Raw genomic sequence first — 9,125 nt, 5'->3', positions numbered from 1 at the left:
TATTTAGAATATTAAGTAATTAAAAGAAACAAGATGAAAGAACCACTAGTCAAATTGAAAAATTGTTGCTCAGGTGAAATCATATTAAGTATATATCTGATGAAAAAGTGAGAGAGCTTAGAAGATTGATGAGATTTTTTTTTTTTTAAATCTTGAAAATTCTTAGAGAAACTTTTATTAACCTTCAAAAAGTTAGTGTGATAAATATATAAATAATCAAAATTTAGCTATAAATTTTCCTGTAGTATTAAAATTAAAAATTTACATGCTATGTTTTCAAGTTTGGATAACTTTCTATATTGCTTTGTTTTATTGGAATTGAATGACTCAATCTTATTAGCTCTATCACAAATAAAATGCATTCTTGTAGTGAGAAAAAAAATTATGACAGATAGTGTAAAACTGTGTTTATGTTCATCACATCCTAAGAAAGGCAATTGTGGTCAATCTTCAATTTTGTCACAAATGGAATTAAATGTGTTAACATTAACACCATTTGATTTCAAAACATTCATCACTTGCGTTTCAAGGGTTTGAACAAACACAAAAACACTTTTAGAAGGTGTTACAAGACCACCATAATCTTTAAAGTTTATGAGTTTAGTATAACCAGTTTCAATATTGTCGGTTAACATTGCTTGGCCAAGTGAACAATTTGTGAATTTGGATGCACGCCTAGCAATGTAACCTGCAAGGTAACCTACAACAACATCACTTGAATTTAAGACGGATGTATAATTGTGGTCACATTCTTCTTGCAAATTTAAACAAAATTTATTAATATCTAGACACTTATCTATTACTGCATCCAGTTTCTCTTCAAACAATATCTTCCTATTGTCGCTGGAATGTCTAGTACTGCAATCAACCAGTGTCTCTAACAGCTCAGTTCCAGAGACATTCGAATTTTTCGGAGGCTTTATTAGTGAATACGCACCTATTAAGCGAAAAACCTGAAGGAAAGTGTTGGGATGATCGTTAGATCCACAAGCATTTCGCATGATGCCAAAGAATTTCTAAAAAATAAATAATAAACACTTTTAATTTTAATGTAACAATTCAAACATTAGTTATAAAAATTATTATTTTACTACCTCTAACGAATCTTGATTTAACCGCGCAGTCATTAAGTAGCTGAACTTACACTGGCTAGTTAAAAATTCAAATATTTCCAATGTAGCTTTTAAAGTGACTTTTAACCCATAACAAGTAGACTCAGAAATAAAATGATAATTATTCTCAACAGCAAATGACTCCCACTCATTAAGGTAGCTCAAAAAATCTTGAATGTGCTATTAAAAAAATTGAGGTTTCAATAAAATTAAAATCCAAATATTCATAATTCATTCAACATGAAACATAATAACAGATATCAGTGAATAAAACAGTGTGAAATTTCTTTACTTTATGGTCAGAACTATTTGGTCTTAAGGCTGCTGTAGGGATCCTTGAGTTCATGCAGTCAATTAGCTTATTTACACGTTTAACAAAAGTAGTTGTTCCATCACTGTCGGCTAAATTGTCTGTGTGATCTTTATATAATTCCATGCCAGCAGCAACAGAAGAACTCAAAAACTAAAGGAAAGATTTTTTTAAACAAATGAAGTTTTCTAAAGATGAGAAAATTTAAAGAGATATTAAGTTACCTGAAAAGCTAAAGCCACATTCATTTTTTGATAAAACTTTGGTCTCACATGCTCTGGTGTCAATTTCGGACAAACTTTCAAACTAGTCTTTAGGGTTATCACATTCAATAACAGCATCCCAGAATGATAACTTAATAGGACCATCTGGTGTCTAAATTGTCATCTGATATTATTAGAAAATGTTTTCAACTTTATAAACATATAAATTAATATTACCTTCCCTATTATTTCTTATTATATCAGAGAAGGTTAAAAATGAAGAAAAATATGAATACATTTTCAAACTGACAAATTTTAAATTATATAGTTACAAAAGAGCACAGAACATTTGTTTATGCTCTGAATATATTTAGTGTTAATAAAAATTATACAGTACATATGTATACATTTTGCATTAATTATACACAATATAATTTTTTATGCGATTTCACCAGAAAATACATATTAATTCACGTTATAAAAATTCAAGTATACAAGGGCTTATGGTATTAACTTATAAAACAAAGGTTCAAAAAATGCATGTACATAATTTACCATTAAGTTCTTTAGAGCAACTATTATATTCCTAAGACATTTGATTAGATGGGGAAAATCTGACACAAACCAAAGCCTCCTAAGTTCATCACACACATGTTTGCAGCTAACAGACTCCAAGGTAATGCCGAATTTTTTCCACATATTTCCAGAATGCCCCATCAGTCACAATAACATCAATGAAGAAGCCTGCACGCTCCAACAAAATAAAGCACACCAACAACAAGTGATGTAAAATCGTTCCTGAAAAAATTTATCACAGTTGTCAACATCTTTTCAATTATTATTATGAAAAGAATAATCTAATTCATCACAATTATCAGCACAAACACAAAATGTAACAGTAGTAAAAATTAAACCAACTAAAAAATTAAATATAAGTATTTTCGTGTATTTCCGAAAACTTTATTTTACATGAACATTGGAAAAACTAAAGAGCAAATTTAATAAATTATTAAAATTTTTTAAACAAAATTTTACATGTTAAAAAAAAATTACATTTTACAAAACATTTAATATAAAATATGCTTTATTGCTTAGAATTAAATATAATTTGAAAGGGAAAAAAAACAGTGAACAGGTTTAGCATTAGATTATTTTATAATATTCTATTAAATTATATTTTTTTAAATAAAAAAAAGGAAAACAATATAGTACAGTACAGAACCCGTTATCCGGAATTCAGAAAACCTTAAAACCAAAAAACCGGAACGAAATTCGATGAATTTTCCCGCAATTTTAAAAAAAAAATTTTTTTCCTCATAAGATTTTAGGATTTTTCTTTCTTTTTTGAAAGATGTTTACCTTACCATCATTTCAGAAATAATCATTAGTGTATTACCTCATCGTTTTTTCTTATTTTTAAGAGTATTTCCAAATATTTTTTTTTAGTTGGGTTTAACACTAAAAAAACGGCTTTTTGTAGCGATTCAGAAAACCGGAAAAATCAGTTATCCGGAATAGCGATAGTCCCGATCGTTCCGGATAATCGGTTCTCTACTGTAAATTATTTAAAAGCAAAAGCTATCTTTTTTATATAATTGATTGCATTTTCAATAGACAGAATTGAAGTGCACTTTCTTGATTCCTGAATGGGCACCTGCCCTAGACCATAGTGCAATTAATACCTGATGCAGCACCTTTACTCAGAAAACATGCAATTGATTGCACCCACTTGCCCCTGAAAGGCTGTATCATGAAAACCAACGCATGGTCACCCCTCTCAGATGCTTGCTTCGATGAAGTATACTTTCCGAGATTAACGAAGCCTTGAATTTCTAGGGTTTGCTTGTTGAACGTTAAACTTGGAGACAGCCTCATTTCATCAATTAAAACTGCACCTAAAAACAGTAAATGCAAAATAATGAAATGATAATACCTAAGAAATTTATAATAAAATTATTACAACAAAAAAATATTCACACAACGTTTTTCATACCCATGCATAACCTTGGATTTCTCAGCTAAGCACTTAAATATGGATAAATCGAATCCATAGGAGCTTTTAACTTTTCCCAGGTATCTGTGAAGGGTTGATGGTGATGGCAGTTGCAGAATGCTGTGATTTCTCAGGTGGTTGTAGGTTTTAGTGTTTTTTATTTTAATCAGCAAACATTCGTAAATCCAACTTACTGGATATCTAATCCCTTTAGGTTTATATTTGGCTGCCCGCAAACAAGCTTGGATTCCTTCCTTTTGAGCATCGGGAAGATCCTTAATTTGCTCTAACAGTTGTGCTTCAGTAGTCAGAGCACAAGCAGTTCTTTCAGTGACAATGCTTTCCAATTTAGAAACCTTAATGGGGAAAAATAATAAATAAAAAGATCAAAAATTATTATTATGGATAACCACACAGCAGGCAAATAATTTTTTTTCTCTTGAGATATGCCTATAACACAAACATATGTATTTATACTAATAACATGAAGTTACCTTTTTTTAAGTCTGATGCTTTTTCTTGCGTTTCTTTGCAAGTCTAATGAAGTTTTTCAGTGATTTGTTTAGTATAGCTGGAGGCTTTTTGTTTCACTGGCATTCTTTGCACAAACCAGTTCTCCGAGACATAAAATGCCCCTCTAAAAAACCTTTACATGTCTTTTGCCTATAACACATTCAAATAAAATACGACTAGATTAACAAAAATTATTAGAAATAATTAAACAACTATTAAATTACAATACTACAATAACATTTCTACAGTTTTAATGTAAAAAATTACTTGTTTTTTATTCCATTACAAACAATTGCTTTTTCCACCTTCTGAAATAAGTTTAGCATCTCCTCAATTGAGTGAATTGGTATATTTCCAAAAGAAGTTTCAATTCCAGAAATAAAAACCTATAATGGAATAATTCATTGTAACTGTGTTTTTAAAAACACCAATTTAACATAACAATCGTTAATATTTTCATAAAGTTTAAAGCGAAACCTTACTTTGACTTTAAAATCCTTAAAGAATAAAATCCATTTCTCTAATAATCTTGAATTCCAGTAAAAAAAAAGATGTAAAGCCATTTCCAACTGATGATGACCAAGGATACTTAATAGAAATACATATTTCTTTTAAAACATTCTCATATGATATGGAACTGTCTTCTGAAGATTCAGAATAAGCACTGCACTGACCACTTAAGAAATTGTTTTAGAATATTTATTATTTTACAAATGAGAAAAAAAAATATGCCTCTGACTACTCATACTAGAGTCAAAGACAGCTAGAACATTATAATCATTATTAATTTCAAGTTTATAATGTTACACAAACTGATTTTAAGACACTGTAAAAGTAAAGGGAAAGAAAGTGACATATTTTATGAATTTGGAATTGAATTTTTGTGTATTTAGAATTAACTATACTGATTAATCTGATTGTTAGGATCATATGAGGTTTACTCAGAAGCATGAAAAAGAAAATAAATGATTAAATAGGATTTTTAAATTTTACTTCTTTAATAGAAGTGTCACAGGCTACCATAATCGACTAAAATGCAAGCCCAATAGCACATAGCTAAGTAATAAAAAGTAGAGAGAGGGAAAAAGGAAACAAATAAAATTGAATTAATCTTGTCTCACCCAAAGATAATAAAGCAACGGCGAAATAATAAGCATCAAACTCTTGATCAGTTGATGAACCTTGGGGGCATGTAGATGAATCTTGCGGAGATGTAGATATATTTTGTGTCGATGTTGATGGCAAATCTTGTGAATGAGAAAGCTTTCTTTTATAACTCATATTAAAAGAAGTAGGTCGGCTTGAAATTTGATCCTTTTTCCCGCCATTTTATTTTATGCTTTCTTTCACAAAGAGACACCCTTGATTTTATACTTAGATGTGTGATTTTATACTTGATTATATTCGCCAGTTAAACTATAGTGAAAATATTGTAAAAGGAGTTTAAAAAAATAATATAATATAAATAAACTGATTTTCCGGGATTTTTCCAGTTTATAAGCATTACTTGAAATTTCCGGAATAAAAAAATTCTCTTTTATTTATGGGATTCTTTAATATATCGAAAAATACATTAAATAAATAATATAATGTAAAATAAGCAAAAGAAGAAAAAAATAAAAAAATATTTAAAAATTGACCACAGCTGGGGATCGAACCCACGCCCCCTCGCTCCATGCGTAAGTCGCTAGCACATGGTCTTCGCCGTTGAACCACGCTTATGCGAGGATCGCGCTACAACATAGCTTCAGGTAGCCTCTCCCGGTTTGCTAAACAAAAGACTTGAGGGGCCATTGCGGCCCCCCTAATTGGTCTATAAAAACTTGCTTTGGTAGAGGGGCTAGGCTCATAGAGTACTAATTTCGGTGCGAGTTTGAAAATTATAGCTTAATATTAAAGGGAAGTAGGTCGGCTTAAAATTTGATGCTTTTCCCCTGACATTTTATTATTTTTTTTTTTTCCGTTATGATTTCTTTCACGAAGAGACACCCTTGATTTTATACTTAGAACAACATATTTCACCTGTTAAACTATCGTAAAAATATTGTAAAAGGAGTTTGAAAAAGTAATATATAAATAAACTGATTTTCCGGAATTTTTCCAGTTTTTAAGCATTACTTGAAATATCCGGAATAAAACAATTGTCTTTTATTTATGGGATTCTTTAATATATCGAAAAACACATTAAATAAATAATACAATGTAAAATAAACAAAAGAAGAAAAAAAATAAAATAAATATTTAAAAATTGACTTTAGCTGGGGATCGAACCCACGCCTCCTCGCTCTATGCGTAAGTCGCTAGCACATGGTCTTAGCCGTTGGACCACGCTTATACGAGGATCGCGCTTCAACATAGCTTCAGGTAGCCTCTCCCAGCGTGCTAAACAAAAAACTTGAGGGGCCATTGCGGCCCCCCTAATTGGTCTATAAGAACTTTGTTTGGTAGAGGGGCTAGGCTCATAGAGGACTAATTTCGGTGCGAGTTTAAAAATTATAGCTTAATATTAAAGGGAAGTAGGTCGGCTTGAAATTTGATGCATTTCCCCGACATTTTTTTTTTCCGTTATGAATTCTTTCACAATGAGATACCCTTTATTTTATACTTAGAACAACATATTTCACCTGCTAAACTATCGTAAAAATATTGTAAAAGGAGTTTGAAAAAATAATATATAAATAAACTGATTTTCCGGGATTTTTCCAGTTTTTAAGCATTACTTGAAATTTCCGGAATAAAAAAATTCTCTTTTATTTATGGGATTCTTTAATATATCAAAAAACACATTAAATAAATAATACAATGTAAAATAAACAAAAGAAGAAAAAAATAAAAAAATATTTAAAAATTGACCACAGCTGGGGATCGAACCCACGCCTCCTCGCTCTATGCGTAAGTCGCTAGCACATGGTCTTAGCCGTTAGACCACGCTTATACGAGGATCGCGCTGCAACATAGCTTCAGGTAGCCTCTCCCAGCGTGCTAAACAAAAAACTTGAGGGGCCATTACGGCCCCCCTAATTGGTCTACAAAGAATTGCTTTGGTAGAGGGGCTAGGCTCATAGAGGACTAATTTCGGTGCGAGTTTGAAAATTATAGCTTAATATTAAAGGGAAGTAGGTCGGCTTGAAATTTGATGCTTTTCCCCGACATTTTTTTTTTCCGTTATGATTTCTTTCACAAAGAGACACCCTTGATTTTATACTTAGAACAACATATTTCACCTGTTAAACTATCATAAAAATATTGTAAAAGGAGTTTGAAAAAATAATATATAAATAAACTGATTTTCCGGGATTTTGCCAGTTTTTAAGCATTACTTGAAATTTCCGGATTAAAAAAATTCTCTTTTGTTTATGGGATTCTTTAATATATCGAAAAACACATTAAATAAATAATACAATGTAAAATAAACAAAGGAAGAAAAAAATAAAAAAATAATTAAAAATTGACCACAGCTGGGGATCGAACCTACGCCTCCTCGCTCTATGCGTAAGTCGCTAGCACATGGTCTTAGCCGTTAGACCACGCTTATACGAGGATCGCGCTGCAACATAGCTTCAGGTAGCCTCTCCCAGCGTGCTAAACAAAAAACTTGAGGGGCCATTGCGGCCCCCCTAATTGGTCTACAAAAACTTGCTTTGGTAGAGGGGCTAGGCTCATAGAGGACTAATTTCGGTACGAGTTTGAAAGTTATAGCTTAATATTAAAGGGAAGTAGGTCGGCTTGAAATTTGATGCTTTTCCCCGACATTTTATTATTTTTTTTTCCGTTATTATTTCTTTCACAAAGAGACACCCTTGATTTTATACTTAGAGCAACATATTTCACCTGTTAAACTATCGTGAAAATATTGTAAAAGGAGTTTAAAAAAAATAATATAATATAAATAAACTAATTTTCCGGGATTTTTCCAGTTAATAAGCATTCCTTGAAATTTCCGGAATAAAAAAAATTCTCTTTTATACATGGGATTCTTTAATATATCGAAAAACACATTAAATAAATAATATAATGTAAAGTAAACAAAAGAAGAAAAAAATAAAAAAATATTTAAATATTGATCACAGCTGGGGATCGAACCCACGCCCCCTCGCTCCACGCGTAAGTCGCTAGCACGTGGTCTTAGCCGTTGGACCACGCTTATACGAGGATCGCGCTACAACATAGCTTCAGGTAGCCTCTCCCGGTTTGCTAAACAAAAGACTTAAGGGGCCATTGCGGCCCCCCTAACTGGTCTATAAAAACTTGCTTTGGTAGAGGAGTTCGGCTTATAGAGGCCTAATTTCGGTTCGAGTTTGAAAATCATAGCTTAATATTAAAGGGAAGTAGGTTGGCTTGACATTTGATCCTTTTTCCCGCCATTTTATTTTATTTTATTTTTTATTCCATTATGCTTTCTTTCTCAAAGAGACACCCTTGATTTTATACTTAGAACAACATATTTCGTCTGTTAAGCTATCGTGAAAATATTGTAAATGGAGTTTAACCCTTTTTCGGCCAATGGTGCGTAAACGCACCATTTTAATAAATAATTTTTTATAAACACAAAGCGAATATTCTTCTATAATTTTATTTTTCTGTTGTTTAAAAGGGCTCTAAAAACATCTATAAAATATTTGTTATTCAATTGGAGTAAATAGTTTCTGTTGAGAAATTTTCAGAACACACTAATTTTTAAACTTAAAACGGTTATTGAAAAAGTCAATTTTTTTAAACCATATAATTATACCACTTGAGATTTATTATATGTTTTTATAATGGGTTAAAGTTGTAAGTCCTGAATATAAAATCGAAATAAAACAAATATCACAAAAAAATTAAAAAATTTTCATTCAAATTTAATGGTGCGTTAACGCACCATTGGACGAATCCATGCAAAAGAGGTGAAATTTGAAAATCGATTTTTTATGCAAGGTTTCAGAGTTTTATTAAAGTTTTGTTGTATATGCAGAGTTGTATTAGTTCTATTGTTAAGTTTTTATTTTTATCAG

General features: G+C 31.0%; 1 long non-coding RNA gene across 1 annotated transcript; it reads right to left on the bottom strand.

The window, feature by feature from the left end:
• Positions 1-1,415: 1,415 nt before the first annotated feature.
• On the bottom strand, positions 1,416-2,459 carry LOC147815947 (uncharacterized). The gene is made up of 3 exons (XR_015430915.1): positions 2,181-2,459; positions 1,647-1,797; positions 1,416-1,567 (listed from the first exon to the last, which is right to left on the bottom strand). It is a non-coding gene; the product is annotated as an uncharacterized LOC147815947 (long non-coding RNA).
• Between the last annotated feature and the right edge of the window lie 6,666 nt (positions 2,460-9,125).

Source organism: Parasteatoda tepidariorum, chromosome 2 (genome assembly GCF_982258835.1).
Source record: "Parasteatoda tepidariorum strain Cologne lab strain chromosome 2, Ptep-v5.0, whole genome shotgun sequence".
In the NCBI taxonomy this organism is placed as follows: domain Eukaryota; kingdom Metazoa; phylum Arthropoda; class Arachnida; order Araneae; family Theridiidae; genus Parasteatoda; species Parasteatoda tepidariorum.
Note: the sequence above shows the minus strand (reverse complement) of the source record. Positions and strands in the feature narration are given on the sequence as shown.